Consider the following 23,230-nt stretch of genomic DNA (forward strand, 5'->3'; position numbering starts at 1 on the left):
ATGATGTAAACATGCCTGCACTGCCAATCCACTTCTTCCATCCCAACCTGTCGTGCTTTTGTTATTCTAGGCCTGGGCCTGATCAGATACAGTTCTTTGTGCCAAACAATTAGGTAATCACACTCACGTGCAAAACTTAATAATAATAATAAAAAAAAACATAATTAAAAGCATTCATCAGATTTTAGTTAAAATAAAGACAGCAAAATATTTGACAGAAAAGAGGAGGAGAACATCACTGGGGCTGATACATAAAGAATATGTGGATTTTTTTACATTATTTTACCCAATTTTTTTCATTTTTCTTTTCCTATTAGGGGTAGTCTGGCTTATGTTATTCCACAGCCTCTGTGCAGCATGATAGGAGACTGATTGACTGATCACAACTCAGCTTGTCAATGACCAGCATTATAAAGGTTGATGTATCCCCTGTGGAGGAGCTGTGCAAACAGACTTGATTGATGGATTGAGTAGAGCAGAGTCTCACACTAGTCTGAATTGTAAAGGTTAACGTCATACCATGCAGGGGTCCTCCTGATTGTTAGGATGTTTGACTGATCGAAACCCAGTCCCACAGCGGGATTCTGGGGACTTGCAGCATGCAGAATTCCTCAGCCCAACTGAAGTCAGGCTCCAGTTTACACGGCTTTCTTACATGCTAATCAAGAAGGTTAATTCATGACAGGTGAGGCCTGCTGTAGCTTTCTATTTGTTAAGTAAAATGAAGAAATTATTTGATATGGCACCTATCTTGTACATGGCTGCATAGTTTTTGGGACAGTGTCTGCAGTGTCACTGCTCCATTCACAAAGACGCATCATAAAATCATCCAAGACAATTCTGAGCAGTCAAATCTTTCCTCAACTCAAGCAGTCTGTCTTTGTGGACTGACACTTTCTATTGAAGGGTCCTCAAGCCTTCCACATTATCTCTGTATAAAACCTTACATTGTTGCAAAATTAGGATAGCTAATATTGTCTTCTTCATGCCCTCCTGCCATACTGCATTCATACCAAAATAAAGTGCACAATGGTAGTAGGAAATAATTGTGCATAGATACCAAATATGCTTTTAGTACAAGGACATTATAGTTAAAAGTTAATAATAACATGATAGTTAATGCCATTTATTTAAGACATCCTGAAATTCTGTAGCAAGAGAACACGTTCTGAAGCACAAGTGGCTTTCCACAAATTTGGGCTTAAAAATGTCTTGGATGTATTAAATTTCACATTTACTGCTAGTCTTATGAGATGATGCTTTCAACCTCACTCAATATCTTTGCATTTTAATGACTAGTTTTCAAGTGTGCTATCAAAAAACTAGAACCTTGCTCTTTTTAGTAATTTGCCTATCCATTAGCATGACTTCAATATGAAACAACATAAACATGTTCACTCAGATTGGGGGCAAATTTACTTACAAATATAACAGTCTGCATTGTCTTCCAGATGAAAAATTTCATCTCCAAACTCAACAAATTCTCTCCCTGTCTTGATTTGCCTAAACCTGCCATCATTCCTTAGTACTAGTGTGCATGATGAATTTTGTATCCAGACCTTTTTCAAAACCTCAAAATGCAAAAAAATTGATTAATGACAGTCCTGGCAAAGAAACTGCACAGATCAAGCCCTGATATTTCATATATTGAAAGTACAGCAAAAAAATCTATTCAAAATAAGAAAGAAAAAATACATCATTACAAACTTCATGCAGAACAGAAAATGCGGGGTGAAATAAGAGTTAAACACCATGTAGCCTCTGAGGTTTCCTGAGGACCCAATGACCTTGCTACTGATGGGGCCCCTGAGAAAGGAAGAGGAGAAAATCCACTGAATTTTTGGGGAAATCCCATTACATTCTCTGGAAAACAAAACAAAAAAAAAAAATTTAAAAAAAAAATTAAAAACCACACAAAACCCAGAAGAATGGCAGGTTGGAAACCCCAGCGTTTCCCCCACACAGTATTATGCTCTAGTTGTCAAAAGCACAGCAGCTACACAAGCAGTAAAAGTGGTTTTGCAACATGGAGTGAAGCACTGCCAGCCATTAGAAAAATAAACGTTGGTGCAAACCTGCGACCACCACTGACTATCAGCAAATAAGCAAAAGACGAGCTGCAGTTGGAAATACTGGGGGATTTAGCTGAAGATACAATAGGAAAGCGAGAAGAATTATCATGTATCATCAGACCATCGTATGGTCTCTCCATTCCTCTAAGACAAGAATCTGTGGTCAAGATCACTGGGAGGCAGAGGCTGGTGGGAGAAGGAAAAAACTCATATGTTCATTAGGAATAATACCAGGTCTGGCAGTAGTGCCTCAAATGAAGTCAGCCTGCAGTTCTGATTTTGTTCTGCTGTAACAACAAAGTTCTATTGTACCACTCAGCTCATGTCATATGAAAGAATACCTCCTATGCTAACCACCCACAGAATTGGCTTTCCAAGCCAATTGTTTTTGCATAGATCTCTTAAATATGGCAGAGGTAGCCTTTTACCATGTATGCTTTTCACACTCAGGAATTCTTCCCGGACAGAGATTTTTGCCTGACTGGTTGCTGCTCCAGAAAGATTGTCTTACAGAGACACTTTTTAGCAATTAATCAACCCAAGGATTTGAGGGTTTAATCATGGATACTTTCAGTTTTACTTAACAATATACAGTATTTATACTTTTAAATTTAGAACACTAAAAAAACATAGCACCCACCATGTAACAGAGGAACAGGATCACCTCCCTCAATCTACTGTCCTCCCTTCTTTTGATGCAGCCCAGGATACATTTGGCTTTCCATGCTGCAAGGACACATTGCTGGCTTGTGTCCAGCTTGCCATCCACTGGTATCCCCATGTTCTTCCCAGCAGGGCTGTGCTCTATCCTTACATGCCCCTGCCTATACTGATGGCAGAGGTTGCCATAACCCAGGTGCAAGATCTTTCAGTTGAACAGGATCTGTTGAACCTCATGAGGTTCTCCTGAGCTCACAGCTCAGCCTGTCTAGATCTCTCTGGGTAGCACCCCATTCCTCAGGTTTGCTGAGCTTATCACACACATGACAAAAGGACACCTTCACCTTCCAAACAGCTCTATAATCACAGAATCATAGGGGCTGGAAGATGTTGAACAGACAAGACCCAGCACCGACCCCTGAGGAACACTGCTAGTCTCCAGTCTCCAACCGGATTCTGCACCACCAATGACAACCCAGTCAACAACAGTTAGCCAGTTCTCAAGCAGCCAGTATTCTTCTGGTCCTGCAACCCTGACTGACACACATAATTAAACTTGAATGAGGAAGCACATTCAAAAGAAGCCAAAAGGTCTCAGCAGACGAACGGACCTAAATAAAATCTACATTTGCTACAGAAGTAGCTGATGTCAACTTACTAGTAGAGTGTACAGGTAGTATCACAGGCTCTCAGTTCAAATATAAGATCACTGAGCCTTGGTGATATTCTAGAACTCCATATCTTTCACCATCTTAACAATTAAAGTAGATCGCCGTTTGCTTTCTTTTATTTGGAGCAGAGGTAGGAGCTTCCAGAAGGGTGTGACCAACCAGAACACAAATTCTAGTAACTCATTTTGAGTGGAAAAATAGACCTATCTTACCTATGTCATTTGGCTCCAACATGTGAAACGCAGAAAGACAAGAACTGTATGGGGGAAAATGAATCAGGGTACACTTTTATTAAAATGGAAAGATACACATACTTCCAGTTTTGATGCCTGCGAAAGATTTAATTTAATGTAATCATTTTCAGAAATACATGAGTACTGTCAATAGCAAGCATGATTTCTGTAGCCTCGCTGAATGCACAAGTGCTCAGGAACTTGTGTGATTTAAATAGAAAAGATACTTAAATACTAGATTCTTTACAGAAATAGCAAAACCTTTTGCAAGACAACTATTCTGGAAACAATTATACCTTTATGACCAAAGAGTATCTATCTTAACAGCCTGACTTTAAAATTAGAATATTCCGGAACGTGTCATGCAGGAGCATTTCTAGACGTGGAAAAGAATGTGAACAATTCATACACTGTATTGAATACTCAAAGAAAATACAACAGTCCATCAAACTGCATATGACTTCTTTGCCATGAGTCAGATTTTTACCTCCATGGTTGTATTCTTCCAGTGTTAAGAAAAAAAATATTTTCTCCAGTTGTGGATAGAAATAGGCATTATTTTTATTTATGACTCATACCTTGCTTTCCTGACTACTGCTAATCTGAAGGTGCACACAACAAAGCATAAGTAATTGCAAAGATTCACTTTATCAAAGCAGTTCTGTCCAACATTTACCAACATACTTTGCATCATTCTCTTGCTATCGATATTGTTCCTCCCTCCTACACAGCTAAGCTCCCCCATCATGTTTTGTTTTTCTAGCTGTGCTATCTTCTTCACTGGAAGATCTGACATAGCACAAAACTTCCATTTCACATACTATTAGGCAGCCCTGGCACAAGCAGAGGCATTTTTTTCCCCCTCTTACCATGAAGTTTATGAATCCTTCTCTTTCCCAGTCAATCTGATCCTCACATGAACTTTAGCAGCTGCAGGGCTAAATGCAAATATGCTTCCTCTCAGCAAAATGCCATATAGTCTAGAAAAATTATATTCCCCACGCTGTGAGATAAATATGAAGAGTGAGTATGGTTTGATTCTACATCTTCTGCCCGCCTAAGAGGCAAGACCGGAAACTGGTTCTCTAGAGCATGCCCAATTCTAAAACCTGATTCTTCCCTTATTTTCATTCTATTTTGTATAAATATACCAGCATTCACAAGAATACCTTAACAGTGATATTAGTCTCTCTAACTCTCATATATTTTGCCTAAACATCTCTTACTACTTTCTTTTAATCAACAAGTTTTTGCCTTGGGATTGGACCTTGCCCAGATCCCAGCCTCAGGCTGATAAGAAGCATGGATACCTGATTAAATCTGCAGATTCCACAGGATAGGAGGGCACCCAAAACATGGGCTGTTTGGCTCTCTTAGTATCTGTCCATGCTATAGCTTGATTTCCTCCCCACCCATCCTTTGTAGCAGAGAAGGAATCATCTGCAGTATACTTCTGAAAGAAATTAGATGGAATTAGTGTTTGCAACTGGGGGTTTTTGTTAATTATAGTCTTATAAACGCAAAAGGGCTTTTTAAATCAGCTTGGAATCAAAGACTTCCTTTCAGAAATACAAAACAACAACAGGAAGCTTTTGTACTTGCTGAAAAGAAGATCAAAACATTCTTTAGAAATTGGGTGCCTTACCGCATCTCACTTTGTTTAATGAGGAGTTTTGTACTGACTGTATTTAGTGAAGTGGGGTCACTGAATGACATTTGGAAAGAATGCAGATAAGACTTGAGTGGAGAGTGGGAGGCCCTCTGGAAGATATTTTTCTTCTCTATTCACGTAGCTACTGTGAAATCTTCCTTCCTGGAACTTAATCACTAAACAACTGAGTCTCTTCCCATTCTCCTCCAACATATCACAGGTTTGACCCTTCCAAAAGATGTTACTAGCCAAATTACATTTTTCCACTTCATGTTCATTTCTAGTATAATCAAAGGTGTGGGAAGAACTTCACTTTAAACAAACTTAGTCTGGCTTTTCGCCAGGACACATTTGCAAATAGTTGCCATTGGAACTTCTGTGTGGAGGCTTCTTTGTCTCTTTTTTTTTTGTTGTTGTTGTCATTGTTGCTTTTTTTAAATCCAAAGGAAGTACTTCAGAGAAGGTAAAAGAGGGGAATATGAGTGCAGTTACCCAAATAGACACTGAAGGAAAATGACAGACGCAGGAACAGAGGAAAAAAAAAAAAAAAAAAAAAAAAAAAAAAAAAAAAAAGAAAAAAAGAAAGAAATTAAAGATATGATGCTTCTGCTTGAGGTTTTGGTTTTTTTTTTTCACATCTACATATTACGTATAACACTAACTAACTTAAGGAGAAACAAAACTTACGGACACTTGTCAGCTCTTCAATAATTGCCACAAAATCAACCAAAGTGATTGACTTTAATCACTTTTGAATGCTCGTCTACACAACTAAAAATTACCACTTTAGTCATTACAAACGGAATCTCACAACCAGTTTTACTAGAAAGACTAAGAATTGGACAGCCTCCAGCACTGGACTAATACTATTTGCAGTCCTTCTCACAAATCTGACAGGTAACAGTGAGGCATTTGCTATCCATACTATACCTCTCCCATTGATAAGTTTCAGACTGTAAACAGAAAAATATATCTTGCCACCAGTAAGCTTCTGATTTTATTTTTCTCTTCATTTCTTGTATTCATCAATGCACGTATTTTATATTCTTATCTACATTTCACAGTGCCAACAGCTGCTGCTGTCTTTGAAAGGAAAACTGTAAGTAGATCACAAAGCATTATTTTCCTGCTGCTGTACTGGATGAAGTTGAATATGTTTGGTCTTTTCATCTAAGTCAGAAAAGAGAATATTTTATAGTGCCTCAGGATCAGGTGTGGGCTTTGGAAATCAATCTGTCCATTTTTCCCCAGTTAACTGCACCTTAGTTTATATCGCAAGCCTGTCTCAGAGTATGCAACCTGGCAGCCCCTTCTTGGTGAAACCAAAAAAGCTGAGCTACAAATGCACACCAAAAATGCTTCAACTGCTAACAAAGACATACCTAGAACTAGTCTGCAGTGTACAAAATCGATTCAAGGAAAATGAAATTATACTGGAACATTCTCATAAAAAATGCATTCAACAGTCCAACCAATAATGGACACTCACTCAAGAGTGGAGATGGTCCAAGACTAATGCCCCTACACTGCACTGTACATGTGCAGGCAGTCCCAAGCATTATTTCAGCCTACAAAACTTGTGGCACAGGACATTAATTGGTATCTGATCTCTACAGCCCAGCTTTAGAAGATACCTGAAGTGGAACACTAACTTTACTAGTTTACTCGAAAATGAATCTTCCCTGCTGCTGCCTCTAAGCAGTTAGGCACTCTGGTCTGGTTTTATAGTTGCCCTTTTACAGTGCTTGATTGCTAGCCAAAGAAGTAAGCAGAGGTAAAGCAGAGAATAGGCTTAGCTCCCATTGGCAAACCTGAAGAGACATACACCACAAGTAAAAGCCAGAACATTACCTCATCATCTCAACATATATTGATGCAGGCTCTGACAACCTCTTCAAGTTCCTGTTTTTTCACTGTGTCATTACACTCCAGTCTACTTTCCCTTTACACAATGGGTAGTGATTTTTGGCTACACTCAGTTGGCACACTTCAGGTCAGGCAAGATGAGTGGGAAGGGAAAATATCTGCTTTGACAATCATGCTAGCTGAGGCCTAACAATTCAGTGCTCTCAGGATTTGGGTGGCTGTGCAAGTATGAACTGGAAAAAAAAAAAAAAAAAAAAAAAAAAAAAAAAACTTGACAGAGGTTCTCAAGCAGTTATGCTATCAGCTGGCAAATAAACAAGAGTTTTTGGAGACCTAAATGGTAACTCCTTAAGAATGCAAAATAGAGAACCAAAAGGTTAAAAAATTGTATACTGCCTTATAAACTCTAATCAAAGGCCCACAGTTTGTAGTATCACAACTACAACAGTGATCAGTAACACATGTTAATAATAAAATAGGAGAACTCAAAAAATAATGGTATTTTCAAAGTGAAGGAGCCGTGAATGAGGCGATACAGGATATAGGTCGGTGTCCTCAAGTCAGAAACAAAATCTAAAAAACATTTTTTTCTGAATTTCTGAGTGTTGCAGAAGGTTATGCATCATCACTGGCAAAAATTGGAACAGATCCCATAAATCTAATTTGCAGCAAAACTATCCTTAGCATGGAATATTTTACTATGCCTCCTCCAAAGAGAAATACTTAGACATCCAAACTAGGTGGTGTCATTTCATTTGTGGTTAGAAAACAACAAAGAGAAGGAGAAGAAGGAAAAAAAAAAAAAAAGAAAAAAAGAAAAAAAGAAAAAGGTAATCTGTGTTCAGGGTGACGTATTTTTTCTCTGTTGATCTAACCACCAAATGATGCCTCCACATCTTAGACCTCATATTATTAATCTTAGATAGTTACAGAGTTTATAAAATGCCTCACTTTCCTACTGTTTGGCTAGGTACACTGAGTACCTAGCTTACCTACCTTAATCATTTTGGCACATTAATTTGGACCTTGTGCAAGAAGTTTGTGACTAGACACAGAATTATAATATCACAGAATATCCTTAAAGTTTGAAGGGACCCACAAAGATCGTTAAGGCCAGCTCCTGACTCCAAACAGGAAAAATATGGAGTTCTGTGACATGCAAGTATTTTTTATTATCTAGAATAATTCATAGATAATGCTATAAGAATGAATGCTACCATTCACATCTACACAAATCAGCTTTTTATCATTGTTCAGGGATAACACTTGCATAAATTGTTGTCCTTTAGAGAATTGAATGGCCTTGATTTTTACTTGGAGAAGAGAAATCCTCAGCATCGTTTAGAGATGCTATCAGAAAGAAAGTTTGGAAAATCTTATTCCCATACCTAAATTTCATTTCCTCATGACCAGACAATGTGCTTTTGAAAATTTCCTATGAATTACAGTATCATCTGTGAAGAGTAGAAATAAAATGCTTCCAGTTCACTAACCTATGCTATGTCACCGCATCAATGAGGGCCTGAAATCCTATATCAGAAATTCATCCTGCTTCTTCAATCATTTGCTTCTATGGTTGTTGATAGCTCAGGTCCATGCAAAACTAGCCCACATTAAAAAATAATAATTAAAAAAAAAAAATAGAAAAGTCAGTTTAATACCTAGCATTAGCAATCCTGTCCACTATGAGAGGCCTGCGTAGTTAACACTGGTGTACTTTGGCAAGCTCCTTCTTCAGTATACAGTATCAAGAATTATGGCAGCAATACACACAGTTTCTAAAGGTAGGTGAAGCTTGCCACTGAGAAAAGTGTATAGTTACAATGATGCAGTGCTCTTGACAGCTCTGGTTCACAAGAGTTTTCTCTCCCCCTTTCTGTTGTTACCAAGGTCCCCTTCCAAAAAGATAAGATCTTCCTTGGAATTAGATAAGAGAGTAGATAAAAAGAATAATGAAAAAGAGGCAGAGCAATAGAGAAGACAACCAACAAACTTCATAATAAGGAATAGTGTTGAGTAATTACTCAGTTATATTTCCAGAGTATATCCATTTTCCCCCAGAATGGCAAAAATAAGCTATCCAAAAATCAAATTGTAAAGGAGTAAAGGATGCAGAAGTACAAAAGTAAGATGTCTGCAAAACAGTGCTACCATGGTAAGATCAAAACCAGGTTTTTGTTAGAGCTAGGGATCTCATCTCATGTATTTAACAGGTCAAACATTCAGTTATTCCCAAACATCCTTTATAACTTAGCCCTGAAGTCACTGATCTAATCTCTCCAGAAAGAAGGGCTCAATAGTTCATTTTCCAAAAATCCTTTTATACTGAAGACACAGCTCTTAGGAGAATCAGTCAGGCAGAATGGATTTCCTAAAGCCCAAGAAGAGATGATACTATAATAGGTAAAGCTGTTCACATATGGATTTTGGAGAGATCCTAAATAGAAAGGCACTAAGAGAACCCAAAATACAGGGAGAGAGCCTCAAATTTTCTTACATTGATCCGTTTAGCATGAACTCAAGTAAGCATGGTATTACAGAACAGATTAGAGAGCTTGTCACTAAACACTTGTGGTTTATTCCCATAGTCAAACTAAAAACCAATTTTTTTCCAGGAAACTCAAGCTCATTGACATTCAGATCCATCCAATGAGCCTACTTTGTACAGTATAATCATCTGAACTCAGTTCCTTCACACTGAAGAGTGTTATCTGATCAGAGAGTAGACAGCAGTCTGGTGCTTAACATTAGTCACAAATCACACAATAATTCAAGCAGTCTATCAAGAGGCCTACTGCAGTAGTTTTTGTGACTCATTAGAAAGTGTGTCTGCATCTACCCATGTAGCTATAGAGCTGTTTTTGCTCTGGTGTCAGTGGAAGCCGTGCTGCTAGCTCAATAAAGGAGACTTGAAACAATCGTTATTTTTCTCTGATTAATTCTATGAGGATATGATAACTCCATTTCCCTATACTTCCCCATACTTGCTACTATTTTTCCAATGGCCCCAAAGAACGGAGTTGATTACTATTTGTTGAAATTAAATGGTTAATCTTGCAACTTGCTTCAGTCTCAGTAAGATCGAATAAGCAGAAAATGCATTTTTTTCAGTATTATCTTCAGTAAAGCAAAAAATATGAGTACCATTATTGTCGGAGGAAGCTCTCAAGTGGCAAGAACTTATTTTTATCCTTAGCTGTATAGGCTTTTTTACAGGAAAAGATAGAAAAAAGGAATAAAGGGGAAAAAAAAAATGAAAAAAAAAGAAGTAACACAAGAAAAGGGCATCCTCTGGTGCAGACCTGTGATCAGCAGAGAACTAGCCTGAAAGAGCGACACACAAAGGCCCTTGGAGAAGTTCATCAATATTTCTGCAGGCTCTGTACACAGACTGTTACCAACCTCGTTTTTTCTTTTGTATGGCAAAGGATAATTATGACCTTAAGAACACAACCCAAAAGGAAAAAGTTAGTTCTAACTACGAGAATACAATTTATATATGGGTTTTTTTTCATACCAAGTCTAAAAAAGCCAAATTTCAAGATAATTTGTGAAAAAGACTTCCAGATCTCCCCTCTGGGGAAAAAAAAAAAACAAAAAAACAAAAACAAAAAAAAACAGGAGTCATTTTCTCTAGAAATTATCTTTCCTCTTCCTTAAATCGAAGTATTTGCTTTCTCTTCCATCTGCAGAGAATTTCCATCCCTCTGAACTGCCCCAACATTTGAAAGGACACTGGCACTTGGATTATCCTTATGGAACATATGATCCTTTTACCTGAAGTAATAAAACCACAAAAAGCTGAAGATTAAGCCCACAAACTTCCTGCTGATCCTTGTTTTTGTAGCTTTCTCTTTTTGGAAGCGGCAAGCTACCAGGCCTCCTCACCTGGCTGCCCTTATTCAAACAAACTTCTTATGCTCATATCACGACTGCAAGATTGAGTTGAGTTCCTTATGAAGGGGCATCCGGTTTAATTGGCAGATATTTTGCTGTTTATGTCCTAAAATGGCTGCAGGCTCTGAAACTGGGGACAGTGAATATGTAAAGTCTCTGTGATTGGGCTGATATACACCCAGTACATTTTTTCTGCATCACTGTCTCATCCACTGTTAATATCCAAATTCTCTGTGTTCAAGGAGGTTTTCAGAAAGCCCTTCTATTCCTATCCTTTTCACAGTAAGTATCCTGAACTTTCACCAGTCATTTATGCTTCAGAAAAAGAAAATTTAGTTCAAAGCAATAAAACAGCAAGTGCCATGTCAAAAAGATGATTTTGCAGATGCTGTGACTTGACTGGTTTATTTATCAGTATCAACTGTAACTGCTAGTCTCAGAGATAAAATTACTGAAATTCCAGCATTGCATGAACAACGTGCTACAACTTGTTTCCTCATACATTCTATCACCAAGTGCTTCTTATGAGCAATTCAATGGATGTCTGTCCAGAATTGGAGCATTTTCTTTCCTTGGACACAGAATTTACCTTTCCAGATGATCAGAAAGTGTTAGAAGTCTTGCCCATTTTCCAAGACACAAAATGAGCGAAATCTCTGCATCTCCAGCTTCACGAGTGAAAGGTGCAAAGAGAATCAATTAATCCTTCTACTTATTTTGAAAGAAACATTAATTTACTTTTACTCTCCACAAAAGGACCCATTAGTTTCCTTTAATATATAATTGCAATGCTAAACATCAAGAATTCAAATATCTTCTCTTTAATTTCTCTCACAAGGGATGACTTAGACCATTAAAGATGCTCCTATGAAGGAGCACTTCTGCAACAGCATTTCTTCTCTCAATAACTGAGGTTCTTTAAGAAATTCAATATAAAGGAAAAGAGAATGAAAATTAAAGATGAGAAGAAAGAATATCCCAGAGGGGAAGTGAGAACAAAAACACACAAGCTTATGCAGCCAGTCATCTGCAAAGCTGAAGGTTGCACAAAGAAAGAAAAGCCTCCACTATTCCTGAATCAATGACTTCCCATTTACAAGCTAGTTGTATAGAAAGAGGTTCAAAATGGCTCTCAAGGAATTCATGCCAATCGTGAAGTCTGTTTTCTAGGCTGTATTTTCCCCCTCTTTCTTTCACAGTCACAAGGATGTAAGTATTTATCAGTTCTGTACCCCTGCCAGCATACACTGGAATGAGTCAAAGGGAACTGGCATTGAATCACAGAGATTTGTGTTGCTAATAAATACTGCAAGCTCCATTCATTGTTGATTAATTTTGACTGAAATCTAAACACCAAATACTCTTCTGAACTGCTTTGGTATCCATTAGCTTGATGCGTTTATTAGACAAGATAGTATTCTTTCAAGTTTATTAACAACAGATTAGAGAATCTTCAGTAAAATATAGGAGCTTTATTATTTAAAGGTGTTGGCACCATACATCAACATTTTTTAGGATTTAACAATAAATCAAAACAAAAAAATCTGTATCATTATAATAAGCAATAAAAGGAAAAAAGGAAAAAAAGGTTAATGTCAAAGAGTAACACAGTGCTAGCCCTTTATATTTTAGATTTTCATTTACATTACATCATTACATGAACATTTCATCTATGGATATCTCAAAGAGCTGACTTTTTCAGGAAACGAAAGGATAGGAATGCCATAACAGATTCTATTCAAGCTTAATTCTCAACTACATGGTCAACCATAAGATGGCTTGTGCCATAAGATGGAGCAAAGAGCCCATAGCCACATAGTGCCATTTTTTTGCCTGCAGAATATTCATAATGCTGTCTAAATACAATACAGAGAAGATACAAACTTGCAATACAACTTGTAGGCTTAGAAAGTTTAACGACCTTCCAATACACTGAGAAAATGATTGCTTTTCCAAACATTGTGATTCTTATGGTTTTACAAACTCATGAAATACTGCATTCCTGTGCTTCAAAGCTACAAAGCCAAGAATGGCAATCTTCCTGACTAGGCTTGGTAAAATAGAAGCAGGCTGCATAGCCACTGGTGGCGATATCACATTTCTAGAATTATCTACCCTGATTCTCAAATAGAAGCACTGACTAGGATGGGAATGGCCACTGCAGAAGAAAAACAGGTAAGCATTGACTGGTTTTCTACTTCCTTTACCAATTCAAGTCTCTAAACAATATAAAATGATTTCCTTTAGCCTCGTGACAGAGATAAAACATAGCATTTCGTACTCTTATTTTAATTTAATAAGCTCTTCTTTATTTATTTCTCTTCAGACATTTAGAAGCCTTTGAGTTTTAAAGCCAATAAATTAAAGTGCATCATTATCACTTTGACAGATGACAACACTAAATTACCTTCCCTGTTTCCTCACATAACATTTTAACTCAATCAAGGATCAAACCCAGACATTTCAAAAGAATTAAAACAGATTTCTCTGTTTGATGCACTGAAGCAAAAAAAAAATGGTTTCTGCCTTACAGGCCTTGGCTAAAAATATTTTAAGAATACGTACTATTAGAGTTGGTATCTTAACGATTCTGGAATCAGCAAAATCACACTCAGCTGGTATCTGCACACCCTCAACAGGCTGGACAGCCAAGATACCTGTTATATAAGACCATGAACTTATCCAAAAGAAAACAACATGCTGATCTTAGCAAGACTTATTAGTTTTCATTGAAGATTCAAGCTTAGTTAATTATTCCAAAGATGAAGCCTATCTAATAGCAACCTTAAAGGATTTAAGGGCCTGCTTCCAAAAGGTTCAATGCAAAAAATTTCCGTATCTCCTTATTGTACTGACAAACTAATCTCCACAGTTGGAAACAAATATCACTACAGACCAAAGGTCATAGAAGAGTTTTGCATTAGAGGTTTATGTGTTAGGGTTTTTTGCCATCTCCACTCTGGTTTTTACTATTTATATATCTTACTGTATTCAACTGTCTTAAGTAGGAACACATCACTTATCCAGTTTTTCCAAAGTTCTCATAATATATTCTGCAGCCAGAGTATGTAATTGCTATAAAGCAGGTTGACTTGCACAGAAAAATAATTTTTGCATTTTCACTGGCACATTAAAGACAATCTATCCAACGTAATTCGCCATACTCCAGATAAATGTATGCAACTAGCTGCAAATCTAGTTTGTATCTAATTTAAACTGAAACATCCTTGCTACTCTTTCTGGTGTAACTTCATCATATTAATGTCATGTAATCCAGACCTGCCACAGAAGTATTGGTCAACACCATTTTTTCTGCACAAGTTGGTGGAAATCTCCAGCTAAAGCTCACAGCAATAATTCTCAGAAAGATTCCAATAATTATACAGACTTTACTTGGCAATAGCATGCTTTCTGTATTCACATGGTGAAACTTTCACATTTACTTATGAGAAAAGTTCAGAAAGATAATTTCAAGTCACTGCACCAAACTTGGAAATGACTTGCCTGGGAGGCAAAGGGAGATAAGTAATCTCGATGCTTTAAAAATTTGCAACGCTCCCAGAGAATCACAAACGTAACTATGTTCCAAAGATTCTTAAAGACATTTATAGCTTCCAGCAAGTTGACCTCATGCATGCACTGCTGGTTGCCCCATCATTGTTCAGGTTTACTAGTATGATTATCAAGTATAGCTAAACATTTTTCATGCTCTACCTATTTAGGTCTACTAAATTGTCTTACCAAACACGTTGAGCAGGTTGGCTAATTACCAATCTGTAGAAAATCCTCTGACCAATGCAGAACACTAAGCAATCAGCCTCTCCAAAACTACTGCGTTCTTTAACACTAGTTATTTGGTTCTAGTCTATATAAATTTATTTGACAAAAGGTTTATTATCTGTAAATATTTGGTGAGTGGACATAGTTTCTTTAGATGTTGCATAAGTTTCACCACAAAAAGAACCAGTTCTTTTTCTGGTTCAGAACCAGTTGACCGGAAGAACAAAGTTTTAGGAAATATTTCTGATAAATTTCTCTTGTTCAGCTATATCTCAGGATCCGTTACCAGGTCAAGGGGAAGAAATACATTACAAATCAGAAATCTCAGCGAGTTTTTCATTTTCAAACCAGGCATCTTGTCTTGAACAAACTACCTAGCTTGTTCCATTCAACCTAGCTATTTCCGTTCAACCACTTCTTGACCAAAGGCAGTACAGACACAAAAGGGAGGAGGGTCAACAACTAAATAAACATGTGAATAGTGTTTAACCAATTACGACAATATCTTTACGAGAAGACAGCCCCAAATCTACTGCACAGCAGCCGGAGAGGGAATGGCCAGTTTACACATGAAGGATTTCAACTACTTAAGAAGCCCAACCAATTTGATTGTAGCACCTCTGTTGGACAGTATCACGGGTATTGCACTTGTCATGCTAACCTTAAAATAATGCAAGGTGGAAACAAACAAACTCTGTTCAATGATTACCTACTGCTACTAAATGAACAGATTTTTCTTTTAAGTTATGCTTCCGTCATGTAGAAGACTTAAATGTGTCTAGTTTTAATTTGTAGACCTTCATGTTCCAGAGTCATAACGCGGAAGATAGTCTCAAACCTAAAAGCAAGCCAGCTGAAGTTCCTACATATTGCTTTGCTTTGGGCTACTAGTATTAAAACATAAACACACACACACACACACTTCCCTGCCCTTTTCTAAATGATGACTGTTTAGAAGATCACTGTAGCTTTCCTCCTAGCAAAGTCAGTGAAGACGCTAGGTTAACACTGAGTACTAGGTTTGGAATAATCCCTCTAACAGATGAGATGTACGTAAGGGTAACTTGTGTTAGGCTTTAAATAGTGCTATGAAACAAGAATTCTTACCCACTTATGGTTTAAGAGTGATCTTTGCATTTTACTCCTATGCAGGTTAACTTGGCATGCACAGCATAAATTTCGAAGGAGGCTAACTGCTAAGAAGGGATTTTCCAAATAACACAAGGAAACATTTAATTACATTTGGGCCTGCTGAGCATTCAAAGCCTAGTAAAACTTGTCAAAAGTTAGTTGAGAGTAATAAAACAGCATCTGTGTTTCACTCTGATCCCCTGAGTGAGATGAGGTATTTGCATAACATTTTAATATAGAGTAAAACTGCAACTCCTGAGTTGATTCCTTTTGGCAACACACTAGTGAGACTAACACCTTACAGATAAACATACTGATGAGGCAGTAGCATCATTCCAGTGCCCAACTGCCCTCTCAGTGAAGAATTTTTTCCTGATATCCAACGTGAACCTTCCCTGCTTATAAAGTATCTGAAGAGCAGAAGTCAAGCCGATGGGGCCAGGCTTTTTTCAGTGATGCCTAGCAATGACAGGATGCAACAGACACAAATTGAAACACAGAAGTGAAAGAAATCCTTTCCTATGAGGGTGACAGAGCACTGGAAAAAAACTGCTCTGAGAGGTTGTGAAGTCTCTTTCTCTGGAGATATACAGAATCTGCCCTGGATGCGTACCTGTGCAACATACTGTAGGGAACATGCTTTAGCAGGGGATTGGACTCTATGATCTCCAGAGGTCCATTCCAATCCCAAAGATTCTATAATTTCTACTTTTAAAAATCTTCACCAGAATCATGAAAATGTAAATTAAATGTGCAATAGTATCCAATCATTATCGTGCCATTTACAAGGTAATCACACAACAATCTGCTTTACAGATTAACTTAGGAATGTACAGTCCCTGTACAGTCAGTGGAGAAAAATTCCCCCAAAAGATGAACCACCTTCTCTAGGTCATACACACACTACAGATTCTTGCAACATAGTACGATCCATTGATGCTTTCATATTTATTCTCTAAACATCAGGTATCATCTTACACATAGGTTATTAGAGCTGGCACAGTTCCACAGGCTGTTCTGCGCAGTGTAATATAATTGTACATGCTTTTTTCAGATATAACTACTTTTGTACCGTGGGTTTTCTATCAAGTCCTAGTACAATTGCTTTCTTTAGGGTTCAAAAAAAAAAAAAAAAAGTGTTCATTAGCAACTCCAAGAAAGTTTCATTCCAAAGAATAGCCTTGCCTTTTATCAAACACACAGTTCTCAGCCCTAAAGCATGTAACCACTTACAATACCCTGTGTTGTCATTATTCTTCAGAATGCTATGACTGTGTTTTGGTTAGCTTCCTTTGCCTAAAAAGTTAACTGAAAACTTTTCAAAATAAGGGATTGCAGGAAAACTGTCATTATTTGAGAACATTATATATCCCCTATTTGCCATTTGCATCACCAAAGATTTTCAGTGTTGGTAGGTTAGCTAGCTTCAGTCCTTCCCACTATAGTATCTTTGGTCATTACATTTTTGCCACTGTGTATTTGTAAAATAATCACTCAAAGCTTTTGTGAGAAGTCTCTCCAGTGCATCTGTGCTCTACAGTCACTGCTATTAATTAGTTTACTAACTTAAACAACACAGCAACTTCTTTTTACTGAAGTTTCTTAGAAGCTCTTCCCAATGATCTTCTTTCTTTTATAATATATAATAATAATTCTTTTCATCAGCCCTGTTCTTTAAAAAGAGCTGCACTGAAATTAAACCTACCTACCTGTAGAGGTATAGAAAAGGAATAAGAGGCAGTAAGAATATATTTTATTAAAGCTGTACGTGTGTGTACTTTCTTTACAGATCTTTTTATGAAAACATCATTCCATATTCTTATATTTTCATACACAACAGAGATCTATAACCCTTGCTACATCTAAGCATGTCACAAAAACAGCCTCTGAAAAGTTCAAAAGCAGCAGAAACCTCTAGCAGTTTCAAGGCTTCAACAGCTATAAGTTCTATATATTTTACTTCTATAGCTATTACTTACAAGACTTATGAATGATTGTTTCATATTCTATAAAAAATGCAAGTATTTTTCTCACTATATATTATTTCAAGACAATGAATAAATGAATAAATAAAATCTCACTGTAGGATTTCCTGAATGAACGGTTAAGCAAGTTGCTCAACTGTTTCTCTTCAAAGTTTCTCTTCATGTTGCTCAGAACTTTATTGAGATGGAAGGTCAGAAGGAAAGACTTAGGCCCAGATCTGAGCACTAGGAGAGTCATTGGGCAAGTTTACATCTGAAGTGGTTTCAGTTCAGCAAGCAACTCCCTCTACCGAGCCTTTCCAGCATGGTGCTACAAAACTGGGAAGGTACAATTTGCTGTCTGACCGCAGTGGAATGAACTCAATAAGCAAAATCAAGGGACAAAACACATATCCACCAAGACTGACTTATGTACTTAATGTACTATTGCTTACCAGTTTTAGATATACCTGCATACCAAGCTACTTTAGCAGGTTCACAAAAAACAATGCAGCAAATGACTTACTATCCAGGTACAGACTTCAGACCTTTATAGTTCAATTAATCCCAATCCATCATGCCACATACATGCTGGAAAAGGTATTTCAGACTCCATATCAATCAGCATAATTAATTAGACTCACGACAGGCAATATAATTTAAAAAGACAGTATTAAAAGGAGTTGGAGGGAAAGACAGTTGTGTTTGGGTTTCGGTTTTCCTTGTTTTTTTGGTTGTTTTTTTTTGTGTGTGTGTGTGTTTTTGTTTGTTTGTTTGTTTTTTTTAAACAATGTCATCTTCCAGTAACCTTCCTGTTTCATCTTATTCCATCTCAGCTTCAGAGGTTACAGACTGCTTCAAAGAATTTCTTGGCATTCTCATAGTCATAAAACAAATATTCTATAACTTCCAAGATCAAACAAACTTTGGCAGGATGGAAAATAGCTACCTCTGTTCCAGTTTGGGCAGACATGCTTGTAAATTACTGAATTTTTGCCTCTGCACCTGAGTAGCACGTGATATATCATGAAATATGCAGGTCTTCATTATGCTTGCCTTTCAGAAACATAGCTTGTTCTTCCATACAATCAGAACTACATCTACTTGAACCTACTTCTCCAAAAAGATTAAATATACAAATAGCATTCATAAAGAACCATTTCTACTTCTGAAACTCCAAGATATGTTCTAATTCCACATGATCCAATTAAATACTGTAAAAGTTGCTGTCAAAATAAGTTCCACTCCCATGGGCAGTGACAGTCTGCTAAGAACATTGTTTCAAAATGCTGTTGCTTTTAAAGAAAGGACTTCTTATTTTAGAAGAAACTTTTAGATTTAGGAAAGAGAATTTGGTAATTTGTGGCACTAGGTAGGAGGACTGAAATAACATGAAAAAAAGCCACCTTGTGTAGATATATGCTCAAAACCAACAGTTGCTTCTCAACTGGCCTCCTCAGCCAGTAAAAACTATTTACGAATAAGTTTAAGGGTAAAAGGCATGTAAAGGCCTTAGCATTAAGGCAAAGCGAAAAGTGGAAGACTGAAGATAAAATAAACTATATAGGGATTTCCAGCAATTGAAGCCATTCATGTCTCCAGAGTCCTTGTTTACAGACATGCTTACATTTAAAAGACACATACATATATACAATCCTCAGCATGAAGCAGCAAGATTAACACAAATATCTCCAAAGAACTGAATTTCATGCTCCAGAAGCTAAGGAGAGAAACAGGATTTCTAAACCATTATGCATTATCTTCTCTCAGTTGCTACCTAAGTCTGGGCCAATAGGAGATAAATAACATAAAACCATAGAGCCTCCTCCTGCTCCCATCCTTTTTCCTTCCCACTTTGCAGTGACAGATATCACAAACTCCCTTTAACTCAATATGTATCTTCCACTGCTTCATGGAAGCAGTTTTCCATCTGCTCTGCACTACGCAGACTAAAGCTACTGGAGCAAAGACTAAGACAGCTTTCACTCCTAGAGCAATCAAACACATGTCAAACAGGTAGATGGCCATCCTCAGAGATGGCTTGTGTGGGTGGCCACAAACCAACCTGCAAAACTATTGTCAAACAGACTGCACTGCCAATACTATGGACTTCAAAAGGACTTGTTTTTAAAAGATAAAATATGCAAAAACCAAGTAAGTGAGTTACTTTTATTAGCTGCTTAATTCCTCAGGCTCTCTGGCTACACACATGGTAGTTTTCCCAAATTCACTGAGCAAAGTCAGGGTCATACATTACAGCATAATATATGTAACACATGTAAATATTTCTGCCCCTTTTTTTTTTTTTTTTTTTTTTTTTTTTTTTAGGACCAAACACAAGCATGCTAATTACCAAATCAAATTATCAGCAATTCATGCAATAAGTCTAAACAATTAGACTATGACAGACTTCTGAAAAGAAAAACATTTCAGCTTTGTAATGCAAATTGAAATCAGACACATGAAAGCTAGGTACTTTTAATAACAAGTGTTATATACGCACACGTGTATGTGTGTGTGTATTTACACACACAAACGCTAATCCCCTCCACTTGTTCTCCCAACAATTAAGTTCAAAATTTTCTTCTGTAGAAAATACTGCTTTGGAACAGAAACATTTTTCAACTTTCCAAACTACCACCAAACTCAAATACTGCTTTCCAGCATGGTTTCTGCAGTAATAAGTGTTGTGGGGGGAAAAAAAAAGAAAAAAAAAGAAAGAAGAAGAAGAAAAACAAACAAGGAGAAAATTAACAAGTTAGTATTCAAAGCAAAGCTTGAAAAATAGACAGTAAGTTACAGCCTAGGTTTTGAAGGAACCAAAAAAAAAAAAAAAAACATAGTACAGAATTCAATATGCACTGATGTTCTGTATGATGCATGAACAAAGGAATTCAGAGGAAAAAAGTCTGGGCTAACAATTTTGGCACTCTGTAACTGGTTGCATAGTAAAGTTCTCAGAATTTCTCTAGTACTATTTGAGAGCAAGAATATAGAATTCAGAAGGACAGTTTAAGTCTCTTTCTAAAAAGAAAACACTTATTTCCTGGTTTTTAGCATTTTTTCAACATAATTCTAAATTATATAACCATAACACTACTTCCTATGTGTACACATATCAACACAAACAAGTGCAGTTTGACATAGATTATTAACTTCACTTTACATTTTGGAAAATTGATATGCAAAGGAGAAATGAGCTATCTCAGGTCAGAGACAAATTGAGTGAGCAAGACAGACAGAAGAAACACCCAGTCCTCCTTATCACACAAATGTCAAAATTCCATCTTTATTCCAGCTACAGAATAAGGTGTTCACTAAGATGGCAGAAGTCCATCTGAAGTCTTCTAGTCTGGCTACTAATGACAATAGCAATCCTCAGCCAGTAATTCTATCAGGGTAACTGACACTCTACTAAAATATTCTGTTGCCAAAACATTTTCTGAATTGTCCTATGGCAGGGCTGCAGTGCCTTTCCAGGCACTCTAGCATCGCAACAGGAAATGTTTACAATCCAGGGCTTGGAAAGGCCTACTAATTGGAGATTGATCACAGACAGAGCATTTAAATGAACACACAGTTCTGTAGAATGGCTTCATCTGGAAGGGACATAAAAGATCATCCAATCCCAACTCTCTGCCACCCACTAATTCAGGCTGCCCAGAACTCCAACCAACTATTCATGTGCTCCTAAAGCCTCTCCCCAGGTTAAAGGAATATGAATACACTGTACTAACAAACAGGCTCTGCAGGTCCAGAAGACTGATAAGAGACTGCTGACAAGTTTTAAAATAACCAGACAGTGCTAGACAAGGAAGCATAAGATGACAAAGATTTGGACAGACTTGAGACTCAGCACTAACGTGAGCTCTCTTCCCTATCTAGAATGTCCCTGAAAGCCAAGGACACAGAGCTGCTCACCCTCAGTCCATTCTCATTGCATTCACTCTCTAGAGAGGTGCATCAGAATATCCTTTATATTTTGTGGCGTAAGACAATGAATCATGCTACTCTGTCTCTTCAGTGGTCTACATTTCTCCAAGGCATCACAATTTCCAGAAGCTATTGAAGCTCTGAAGAGGCAGTTGGCATTTAGACAACAGAACATTGAAAAGGTCAGGGCTTTGTAGCTCAATGCAGCCATTCATAGGGCACATCAGCTTCTGAAATGCCATTCCTTTTTTCTAAAGAGGAGGGACATGGAACACAACAGCAAACAAACCAGCATAATAGCATGCTTTCACAAACTAACAGGCTTTGATTTGCTTCATACATCATGAAGTATGAAAGATCATAGCATTCTTTTCAATGCAGCTTCTTGAGCTTCCATCACTCACCCCTGACTACTATGCATTGTAAGCCAGTAACTTCCTGCCATCTTCATTACTGACTGATTTGATTTCCTGCTGCCTTGCTTGTTCTGGAGGCAGGACTATCTCTTCACACCTGTTAGCACAGACCATGCGTAAAGTGCCCAGGTGCAAACTTGCTAAAAAACTTAGTCTATTTTTTCCCTATTAAAGCTCCCTAGGGAAAAGGTATACCAGTAACACCTCTTTTCTAGACAGACTGAAGATCTTGAAGCCCATTGAGAACTTTCAGCCAAAATGAAGTTTCTGCTCAATTCTCTTGTTTCTGCATGCCTCAACACATTTCACAGTCAGGACTAAATCTACTAGTAGGGCTAACTTCCTGGACCTCACTAATTTCCTGATTTTGAAAAACAAGATTTTTCTCCATTTAAAAAATGAGAGGAAGTGAAAGAAAAAGCCTCCTCACTGCACAGTGATGAGATCAGCCCACAATAAAAAAAAAAATATATCCATTCCTTGCAGTCAAACCTGCATGTTGAATCAAAAAAAAAAAAAAAAAAAAAAAAAAAAAAATCCTTTTTAACTCCTTAGCTAAGCCTCTCTTAACAAGAAACAGATGTTATTACAGATGAGATTGTGGATAGCTGATAAACTGGAAAGTAAGATTCTACTTGACTAATTAAGGTATTAAGTAGGATGCTGAAATCGACAACAGTTCAGCAACATTTGCCACATCCAAATCTGTTTGGATCCACTACAGCAATCCTATGATTCACAGATATCCCTATAAAATTTGTAGCATTTCTTATTCTCTCATATTATACACTTGGACTGGAAATTAAAATGCTTCAATATTTTTCTCTGCAATTCATCACAAATCAATTATCATTAGAGTAGACTCCAAAGTAAAGTGACACAATTTAACTGAGCCTTAAAGGTTTTAGATCGTCATACACTTTGACCCTAATTTCTTCTATTTCATCAGGTTCTCA

This window comes from Lagopus leucura, unplaced genomic scaffold (assembly GCF_019238085.1).
Source record: "Lagopus leucura isolate 7727_CA_CO unplaced genomic scaffold, USGS_WTPT01 Super-Scaffold_100004, whole genome shotgun sequence".
Classification (NCBI taxonomy): domain Eukaryota; kingdom Metazoa; phylum Chordata; class Aves; order Galliformes; family Phasianidae; genus Lagopus; species Lagopus leucura.